A 10,958-nucleotide genomic window follows, 5' to 3' on the forward strand; every position below is an offset into this window, starting at 1 on the left:
AAGAACACAAACTTTACGAATTCTCAAGATCGCTCTCTTCGGACTCCAATTCAGAATCAGTTTGTAAATTGGAGACGTCAACCAAATCAATTTGATTTTCTTGAAACTTGATTAGTTCAAGGGTTCCAGTGAAGAAATGATATCGTTTTTTTGCATTCAATTTAGGTCCATGTTCCATATAGTTTCATCACCGTCTGTTAGCTTAGAGGGGACTAGAGGTCATAAATATGCTCGAGTCGTCTTGCTTGCTGTCCATTTTCTGCTTGTATCGGCTTTGGTTAGATGCACCATCAAATCCCCACTGCAGTTGACACAGTTATCCAACCAGTGTCAAGTGCTTGTCCTGGACCCCAAGTCTGCTATTTTACAAGATTTACCATTATGACACCATTCCATTGCCGTCCAATTAGCATTGTCTCAAAAGTTCGTAGTCTACTAAATTCACAATTGTCTTACAATTGGATTGTAATTGGATGATAATAGCATTGTGGTAGAAAGGGAATCAGTGTTGCCATTTGTTCAAAATGTGTTTGTAGAAGTGAAATTCAAAAAACTACCATTAATTAATAATGTCTAATTAAGCGAATTTTTGATTATAAATATTGTTAAATGTTACTGACGTATGTTACATCCTGCATCGCTATGCTATCGCCAGCCCGCACTGGATCACCTACTTATGCCCGCTTACGCTGGATCACATACCTAGCGTACAAATTGTGCAATTGAGGGCATTGCTGAGTCCGCAACACGAGTCGCGCGGCTCGGCTTACGTGACCGGCGAACGGACACTTCTTTACCCACATCGAAAGACGTCACTCTCTCTATAGTTTTAATAATTATTTGTAATTTATTTTTATTCAAATTAAATTAATATAAGTATATTGATATTTTCCTGAGTCCTCCTGCGTCGGTCTACATAAATGGCGCAGTCTCTGTAGGGTTCTCGGGTCGAGTCGCGAAATTAGGAAATAGCCAAAATCACATCCTCTCACGCCTCGATAGACTTTCAACGTCGCACCGGGAATACTTGAAACGAGTGGCCACGTGGGAGATTCGTGGAAGAGAAGTCAATTATGTTCATGTAAGTACGCTGAATTTTTTCCAGTGATTACTTCCCTTTCACCTAAATATAATTTTATTTTACCTTTGTCTACATTACACCTAGCAAAATTTTCCACCAAAGGAAAGACCCTAAACCTAAGTTAAGTAGTAGTAGTAGTAGACAAGTAGATTTAGATTCAAGACGTAAGATTGACGATTCGTCAAACATGTCCGACTTAGATAACATTTTTAAAGCTCTCCGTTTAGTACCGGAATTTGACGGAAATTCTAATACTTTAACCAGATTTATTAAACTTTGCGATCAATTAGTTACTCAGTATGCGAACGGACCTGAAATAAATCAATTAGGACTTATTAACGGTATTTTAAATAAAACTTCGGGGCCCGCCGCCCGTTTGATTAACACTAACGGAATACCTACAGATTGGGCCGGCATTCGTAATGCTCTTATAAATAATTTCTCGGATCAGAGGAACGAGATTGCTCTCTATAACGATTTGTCCCTTCTCACGTTAGCTTCACGAAGTTAACACCATGTATTTGCAAAGTAGAAATGACCATATGCCTGAAAAGAAACCTACATCGCAACCCTTGCCTCTATCAAATCATCCTATTCGTAATTTTAATAGTAACCCTATTGTACCATTTTTTAAGCCTATGAATTTAAATATGCCTAGTCCCTCTAGACCGCAATACATGCACCAAGCACCACCCCAGTTTAATCAATTTAGGTTACCTATCAGTCAGCCACGTGGACCCACACGTACGCAGCACATGTTTAGCGCGCCGTTGCCTGGTAATAACCAGCGCAGCGCTGTGTTCAAATTGCCACCGAAGCCACATGGTTCCACGGCAATGAGTGGCGTTAGCCACTTTGCAAACAAGCCACTACCACATTCCGGCTGGAATTGGGCGAAACAAGGTAATCCGCCACCTTCTAATTACTTTAAGGCTCGCGATGTTAATCTGAATGAATGTTCGAATTATGTTGACTATTATAAATATCCCGATCATTACGATTACTATTATGACCCTAACGATGGTATAGATTATAGTGACCAGTACTATGACTGCTACCCTTATGAATTTGACACCTCTCATGACATGATCAACAATTGCAATGCCCAGACCACCAGAGAGCCGCAGCAACCAGAAGCGGAAACCAATGAGGATTTTCGAGAGGAATCGAAATCAAACAGGTTAAAATAGAACTTAATTAACAAACTCAAAGAAAGTTACCATATATACGAATTTCTGATCCACCCTTAAATTTCCTGATAGATTTTTTATTTTTTATTAACGATAGGCCAGCGTTTGACGACAATCATGCCCGTTAGAAAGCAATGATGAGGTCTAGGTTGGAGCACGCTTGCCTAGAAAAAGCCTATTCACTCTAGCCTTGAAGGTACTTAAATTATACGTGGCAGGAAACACAGTTACCGGGAGGGCGTTCCACATCTTAGCGGCACGTATCAGAAACGTGGATAAAAAACGTTTCGTGCGTGTTGATGGGATATCAACCACATAAGGATGCCACCGCTCTCGGTGTCTCGCTGTTCTGTGGTAAAACGGGGAAGGGGGAACAAGATTGTGAAGTTCCTGAGCACACTCACCGAAGTATATCCGGTAAAATACCGATAAACAGGCAACATTGCGTCGGTGCTGGAGACTATGTAGTTTCGCCTGCGTTAACGAATTGTCGCCTATAATTCTCCTGGCGCGACGATCCACCGAATCCAAGATACAGGGGCTAATCAATCTTTTAATAGTCCCGAGGCAGTTGAAAATTATTTTAGCAACGTGCAGTTAAATTATGACCCGTTTGAAGTTACAAATGTTCACGCAACAAGTAAAAATGATTATTCCATCACTTTGCCGTGTTTTTCAGAAATCAATGATTCGAACGCCATGAAGTTGTTCGTATATAAGTTTCACGATCATTTTGACGAATTAATTGGTATGGATTTACTCACAAAGTGGGAAGCTAACTTAGATCTTAAAGAGCTAAGCTTAATTACTAAATTTGCAGTCAATCCAATAAAATTGTATAATTCCAGGAATTTAAATCTCTACGAAGAGATAATTCCAGCCCAAAGCTCTAAATTACTTAGGTTACCAATTAATGCACCCGATGGTGAGGTTTTAGTTGAAGAACAGATTGTGTGTAACTGCATAATAGGAGAATGCCTCGCTACAGTCAAAAACTGTCGTGGTATTGTTGAAGTCGTAAATCCAACTAAAAACGACATTATATTTTCGTTACACTGCGCTACGCAAGCAACCGTATTTAATGTTGAGTACGCTAGTACCGAACACCTTTCGCCGCGCGCTAGTGAAGTCTTATCGCGATTACGAATGAACCATTTGAATGAGGAGGAAAAAGCAAATTTAAAAGCGCTATGCTCAAAATATTCTGACGTTTTCTATATCGAAGGCGAAGCCTTAACCTTTACGAATAAAATCAAACATAGTATTCGGACTACTGACGAAATTCCTATTCACACTAAAAGTTATCGTTATCCTTTATCCGTCGCGAGGAAGTTCGAAATCAGATTAGTAACATGTTAGATCAGGGTATTATAAGATCGTCAGAGTCTGCCTGGAGCTCACCTATTTGGGTTGTACCCAAGAAGGTTGACGCGTCGGGAAAAAGAAAATGGCGTCTGGTCGTTGACTTTAGAAAACTGAACGAAAAGACAATAGACGATAAATACAAGTAGCGGCACGAAACTCTAGCGGTGACCTTCATTGCGCAGAAGTCGAAAGTAAGGTATCATGGGGGAATAAGTCTCGATTCTGCAGCAGCAAGCAGGGAACAAATAACAGTTATAGTTATTTTAAAATAAAATGTGTAAAGTACCAAGGATGGGGTGTATAGTTTTGATAATGACCACAATATACGTCCTTGAATCTGTAGCAGGGGCTTCTAGCCCAGAGCTAACAGTAATTGATGGGGAAGTCACAATAAAGAACTTTTTCAAATGCATCATAAACAATAACGGAAATGTCATGAATGTTGAAAATGATGGAACTAAAACTTTTGTCTCATTGGAGACGCCATTGTTTGGGCTGATAACATGGACTTGTGATGAAAATTACAAAGGTGAAACAATATCCTTCTTCACATGTGGTTCTTGTGGTATTTATTGTGTATACAATCAATACATCAGTAAGTGCCAAAGTAAAATATTGCCTATAGTGATAGGCCTGGTCAGTGGCATAGTTATTTCAATGGTCATATTATTATTATGCCTCACTATATTCAAGAGAAGAATCAATGTTATTTATGCAAAGATAATAGTTCATTTCTTGATGAGGTCTGATAGAAGAAGAGTTCAAAGAATCATTAGGTATAACAAAGCAACTGGACTGAATATAGATGTCAAGCTTAAACAGGTTAAATATAACAATGAGATTATTGACAATATAATTGAAGAAAACAGGTTGAAGTTGATGAGGCAATTATGTCCTGAAAATAAAGATCCAATATACTCAGAAATTGTATACAATCGTTCGATAGAATATCGGCAAGCAAATGAGCTCCTTGAAAGATCAGAAAGTAGGCTTAGGATGTTAACTGAGCTAAGGGACAATGATAGATATAAGTACATACGTTCAAGACAAATTAGCAAAACAATTGTAGCAGGACTTGCAATTGCATCAGCAGTACCTAAGGACACATATGGGTGTGATCAAATGCTATATATTAAGAGCAATGGTAGGATATGTTATAGCGGGAAGTGTTATGATTTATCAACCTACTCACTATCTTTATCTGATGGAGAAACTGCTTTCTTTAATGACTTAAATAATGAAAGGTTGTCCATTAAACTAGACTCAATATATAATATTGCAAGGTTTTCATCATTATATGATACTAGTTCATACACTATCTCAAATGAAATGACATGGAATTGCTTAGGATCAGGTAAGTGTTGGTATGGTTCAGAATGCAGAAATGGATACAAATTGAATGTATTGTCTAAAGACACGAAGGAACCTCATGGGTATGGATGCCATATGACATCAGTTAGCTGTGTAGGAGCAATGTGCACTCATGGAACATCTTGTGTTTGGTATAGATGGCAAATAACCCCTACTGGGCCTAAAATACCAGTATATTCATTGGTATCTGAGATTTGGGAAGTTAAATTGACTGTTAAATATAAAGATTTAGTCAAGACTATACTACTAAACACTAACAATCCTAAATATGACATGAATAATATCCTTAGTGAAGTGATGAATCATATGCCTATATATATAACTGGTGTCAATTATGAAAAAATACATCTTAGAAATTCTTTATTAGGTATAAATGGGACATATTTTAACATAGATTCAGCACCTCACAACATGCCTCAAAAAGGTTTAATAGGAGACTTACAAATTGACAAACATGATACTAAAATTTTATTCCATGACAATGATATTGACTGTAGTGTAGATTCTTGTACAGTCAAATGCATCACAAATGAACCAGCAATTAATAGGTTGACCAAAACAAGCCCATATAAAGTTGATAAATACAACGTAGAGCACCTGAAAATGTACAATGATGGTTGGATAAATTATAGATATAGATCTAGTGGTCATGGTACAATCTCCTTTGGAAAGGTTGAACTTAAGGAGCTTATCGTCGAGAAACCACATTGTATTATTGAAGTTGGTATTTCTTATGCTTGTGAGGCATGTAATGACCAACCAAGGGCTACATTTATATCAAAAAATATCAAGACAGAGGGCATGATGGATTATGAATCAAACTGTACATGGGATAGGTCTTCAGTGTCATGCAACAATGGAATGTATGATATGATACAGATAAGTAAGAATAAGTACTGCAACTTGTATATACCATTAATAAATCAAAGTATAGACATCACATTTGAATATGAATATAGAGGTGTGTTATCAGATATGAAGACAATACGTGCTGAGACAACAACAGATATAATAGGTGACATAATTAGTGATAAGACATTTATAACAACTTTGCTCACATCATTAAGTGGCTTTATGATATTGACTGGGATTGGTACTATGGTAATTAAAACTTTCAGAGTTGGAGTTATTGCAGTTGGGAGAAAAGAGATACAAACAGCATAAAAAAATGCTATTTATAGATTATAGGTATTCGTACTATCAAAACTATTTTATCTTATCTACCCCTTAGGTTACATAAGTTTATAATATAGTTTGTAAATAATTTTGTAAATAAGCGGGTTGCGGGGCGGGCGTGCGTATCGTTTGCACGCGCTGATTGGTTCTCCAGTCGCATTCCGTCCCCCGTACCGATACGACGCCCCGCGCACTTCCAGTGTACAGTCGCGTTCTAAATTGTTACACTTATTAGCCAATCCAGCTTTATTTTACTTTGTTAAGTTTAATTGTATTGTTATATCTGTTAATTTTTGTTGTTGCTGTTTGTTAAGTTTATGTTTGTTAATTTGGTTTGTTTGTGACTTTATTATATTCACTGTTGAATATGCCTAAAAGATATAATACTGTTTTGAGAAGACAGGCACGGAAAATGGTGTATGACGTGCATTGTTTTTTGAAAAAAGAGTCTAAGGAATTAATTGTTTCTTTACAACAAATTAAACGTGAGATAGACGACGCTACGAGTATTTTACTCAGCCATTCCGACAGCAGCAGCCAGATGAAACAAACTACAGAAGTTATTAAGGCAGAAAATATGTAATTAAATAGTTTAATCAGTGACTTAGGGAAAATCCAAAAAAGGACAGCAGAGTCTACAAAAACTTCAATAGCAACGGTAAGGAATATCACCAATCAAGCCAGTTCCGATTTAATTACAGTGTTCAGAACACCTGGCAAAAAACGTTCCCGAACAAAACCGGTCACAAATATTGATAACTTCGACCAAGGAGTAATAAAGAGGTGCATTCATAATTTTCACAAAACAAATAATGAACTTCCTACCGTCGGAAAGCTGAAACAAAAACTAGAGGAAGACATAAATTTCAACGGCTCAGAACGAAGTCTTCGGCGAATAATTAAGGGTTTGGGATTTCGGTGGAAAAACACCGAAAACAATCGGAAAGTGTTGATTGAAACATCAAATATACGTTTTCAACCCATAGAATATCTACGTAAAATAAAACAATATCGTCAAGAGGGAAGGCCTATTGTATATACGGACGAATCCTATGTAGATTCATCGCACTGTTCTCGAAAATCCTGGACCGATGGTTCTTGTAAGGGCCTCAAAAAACCAATTTCGAAAGGACAGCGAGTTGTCATTGTCCACGCAGGGTCTGAAACTGGGTTTATACCCAATGCGTTGCTCACTTTTAAAGCTGGTGCCAAATCAGGCGACTACCACGACAACATGAATTACCAGAACTATGAAAAATGGCTCAGAACTCAGTTATTGCCCAACCTACTACCCAATAGCGTCGTGGTAGTTGACAACGCGTCCTATCATAATAAACAGTGGGATCTCGCACCAACCTCTAATTCAAAGAAAGCTGACATGCAGGCTTGGCTCACTGATAAAGGCATACAGTATGAGGAATCACTTCTAAAACCTCAGTTATACAATTTAATAAAGGCAAACAAGAAAAGATTCACAACATTTTCGATTCACCGAATCCTAGCTGAACAAGGCCATCAAGTGCTGAGACTACCACCATACCACCCAGATCTAAATCCTATCGAAATGGCATGGTCCGATATAAAACAATATGTAGGCAGCACCTGTGGAAATGGAGTGTTACTAAATGTATAGAGCTAATTCAAGAAAAAGTTTTATTGATGGGTGCATGGGATTGGCAAAAATTATGCAAAAAGGTGAAGGATATAGAAGAGCAATATGCAATGAGTGACTGTGTCGTGGATTTGGTAACAGAAGAATTCACTATTCGCGTTAATGAAGATAGTTCAGAGGATAGCCTCGACCGAGTCCGATGACGATGACTCTGCTAGTACCGACGACCGGAGCAGCCCTGAGTCCCGGCCATCAACGAGCAAAAGGCCCTGTCTAGAAACCATTGAAGGCGTGATACCATTATCTGATTCAGACTAGGAAAAGAGCAGCTTAGGTTGTGTGAATGTATGTGATTGTCATTTTGCCCATCTTTAGTTCAGAAACTAGTTTTTTATATCTAAAATAAAAATTGAAAATTCGTGAATGTTTTTATTTTTCTACTTTTAAACTATAAACTTGTTAAAAATTATTATATCATAGGTAACATGAAACTTAGGAATTTGAATTTGGAACTATAAACTTTCATTAATATTACAAACACATACACTCATACACGCACTCACACCACACACACGCGCACACATTACAGTAAAATAATATCATTATCATTAACAAACAAACATTACTTATTAGTAGTTAATTTATTAAAGTAGCGATTGTATTGCGTGCGCGACAGTCCCCATGCGCAGATATCCCCTCTACGTTTCCTTCAGCGCTAAAGTTACGTGCCGCGATCTGTACCCGATCCCTAATATCACAGACGTTCTAGACAAGCTAGGCAATTGTCAATACTTCACCACCCTTGACCTTGCATCCGGATTTTACCAAGTAGAAATGAACCCTGCGGATATTCCAAAGACCGCATTTAACGTATAACATGGGCACTTCGAATTTTTGAGAATGCCCATGGGACTTAAAAATTCACCTTCCACTTTTCAGCGCGTTATGGACAATGTCCTTAGAGGGCTCCAGAACGTGATCTGGCTAGTGTACTTGGACGATATCATAGTCTTCAGCATGATACATTCAGCATTCATGGACATTATCATGAACATTATCATGTGCCGCTTCGCGGCACGATAGTTCGATAGTCCATTATCAGTACTGAGAATAATTTGTGTTGGTGTGGCGGTGGTGAGGTATAGGCAGATTAAAAATCTGGCTAGTTATAAAAAGACGTTTACCGGGCTCTGTTGCCATTCGCTTTCAAGCTTCGGTCGAGTGAAGACTCAAAGAAAAAGATGTCGAACAACGTAGAATCACAAAATATATTAAACGACGAGGACGATTGTGTGAAAATTGTGGCCTTAAACGAAGGAGCGGAGGAAACAACGGAGAATTTGTTGGGCCAGAATACTCAATATGTTCTGGAAGTGAACGATGTAAACAAGAAAAAGAAGAGTACGAAAGGAAAAACTTTATTGACATCTCAGAAGAAAACAATTATGAACAACGGTTTAATAAAATGGATAAACAATTTCTGGCAAAGCGGAAGTACGTTGAGAGTGATGAAGCCGTTTTTGAAAGCAGTAAACGACGCGGCATTGAAAGACAAGAATATGAACCTATTCAATGTGGGTCAGACTCTGCAGAAGATAATGAAGGAATTTTTCATTCACATGAAAACACAAAAGATGGACTTAACAAATTGTTCCTTCAATACTTTCGAGGAGTGGTGTGTAAACGAAGGATTATCCACGACATATGGGAAGCTCCAATCGATGGTTTGGGCAAACGATTTAGGGAATCAATTATTCGACCATTACTCAACAGTTCTTATGGAATTAGAAGAGCGACAAGAATCGATGGACGAAGTGGAGGTGGAGAATACAACATCCCGGGAATATTCATCATTGCCGAACATGAAAAACATCTCCATGTCATCCATGACTGCTCATACTCGGGATCAACATGCCGGTGCGTCCACATCCAAAGAATACGAGACTATGTTACAGATACCAGCGACGCCGAAGAAATCAACCGATGGGCGAGTTCCCAAATCAGCGATGTTCCAGAAGGAGAACTCTCGCTCTTCGAAGCGGAAAATAGTGGAATGGAATTCGGACGTGGAGGAATACGAAGTGGGAACCCTGTTTCAACAACAGCGAAACGCACAGAAAAAGACTGTGGAAGAGGAAAGCGAACCAGAAGTGGACATAGCTCCGCCGACGAAGCGCAAGTTGAGGAAACCATCGTCGGAGAGCGAGAACGAGGACTCACCAACCGAAGACGACTTTTCATCTATGGTCGCCAATCATGCTCGAGCTCACTCCTTGACCACAAGTACTGGCAAAATCTCACAACATATCTTAATAAAAGAAGACGACGGATATATCAATATATCGTCGCCGGGAGAGCGTGGGTCGACGCTTATAAAGTTAGAGCTCTACCCATTCAAAGAGTGTGTAAAATTAGGGAAAAATCAATACTGGACGAAGCGGACGTTCTCATGCATGGGTCTGAGCTCTGGAGAGGATTCGCGTGTGCACAATCTGGCAATGAAGCTGAAATACGAATTAACAAGACAAATACTTCGTCTAAAAGATGTAAAGGTGGAGAAAAAGGCACTAACCGGTTGGAAAGGTTTTTAGAATCTTTTATAATTACGCCTACAAAAAATATTCTTTACACTGGCCATTGGACAAACGGTCCATTTAAATATATGCCTAAAAATAAAGCGATATTGACTACATGTTTCCATAATGTTAATCAAACTATCGTGGACTTAACATATCGAGAAATATTTTTAAAATCAAGAAAAATTTCTTTAAATAAACTTATATATGTAGCGCCATGGAATAGTGTAGGCGATTATTATTATAACATTTGCGACAGTGTAAATGTTTTGGAAGAATTGTTGAAGTTGCAATTTGATGGAAACAAAGATTATGTTTTTACTTTTTTGAAAAATTTATACTATCTTATAGACAAAAAAGTACCAAAAAAGAATTGTATATCGATTGTGGGACCACCTAATTCAGGCAAAAATTATTTTTTTGATTGTGTTATTCATTCATGTATAAACTATGGCCAAATTGGAAATTTCAACAAATATGATAGATTTCCATTACAAGATGCTGTACAAAGAAGAATACTTATATGGAATGAACCAAATTTTGAACCAGGATCAGAGGAAGTACTAAAATTACTATTTGGTGGCGAT

This window comes from Pararge aegeria, chromosome 26 (assembly GCF_905163445.1).
Source record: "Pararge aegeria chromosome 26, ilParAegt1.1, whole genome shotgun sequence".
Taxonomy (NCBI): domain Eukaryota; kingdom Metazoa; phylum Arthropoda; class Insecta; order Lepidoptera; family Nymphalidae; genus Pararge; species Pararge aegeria.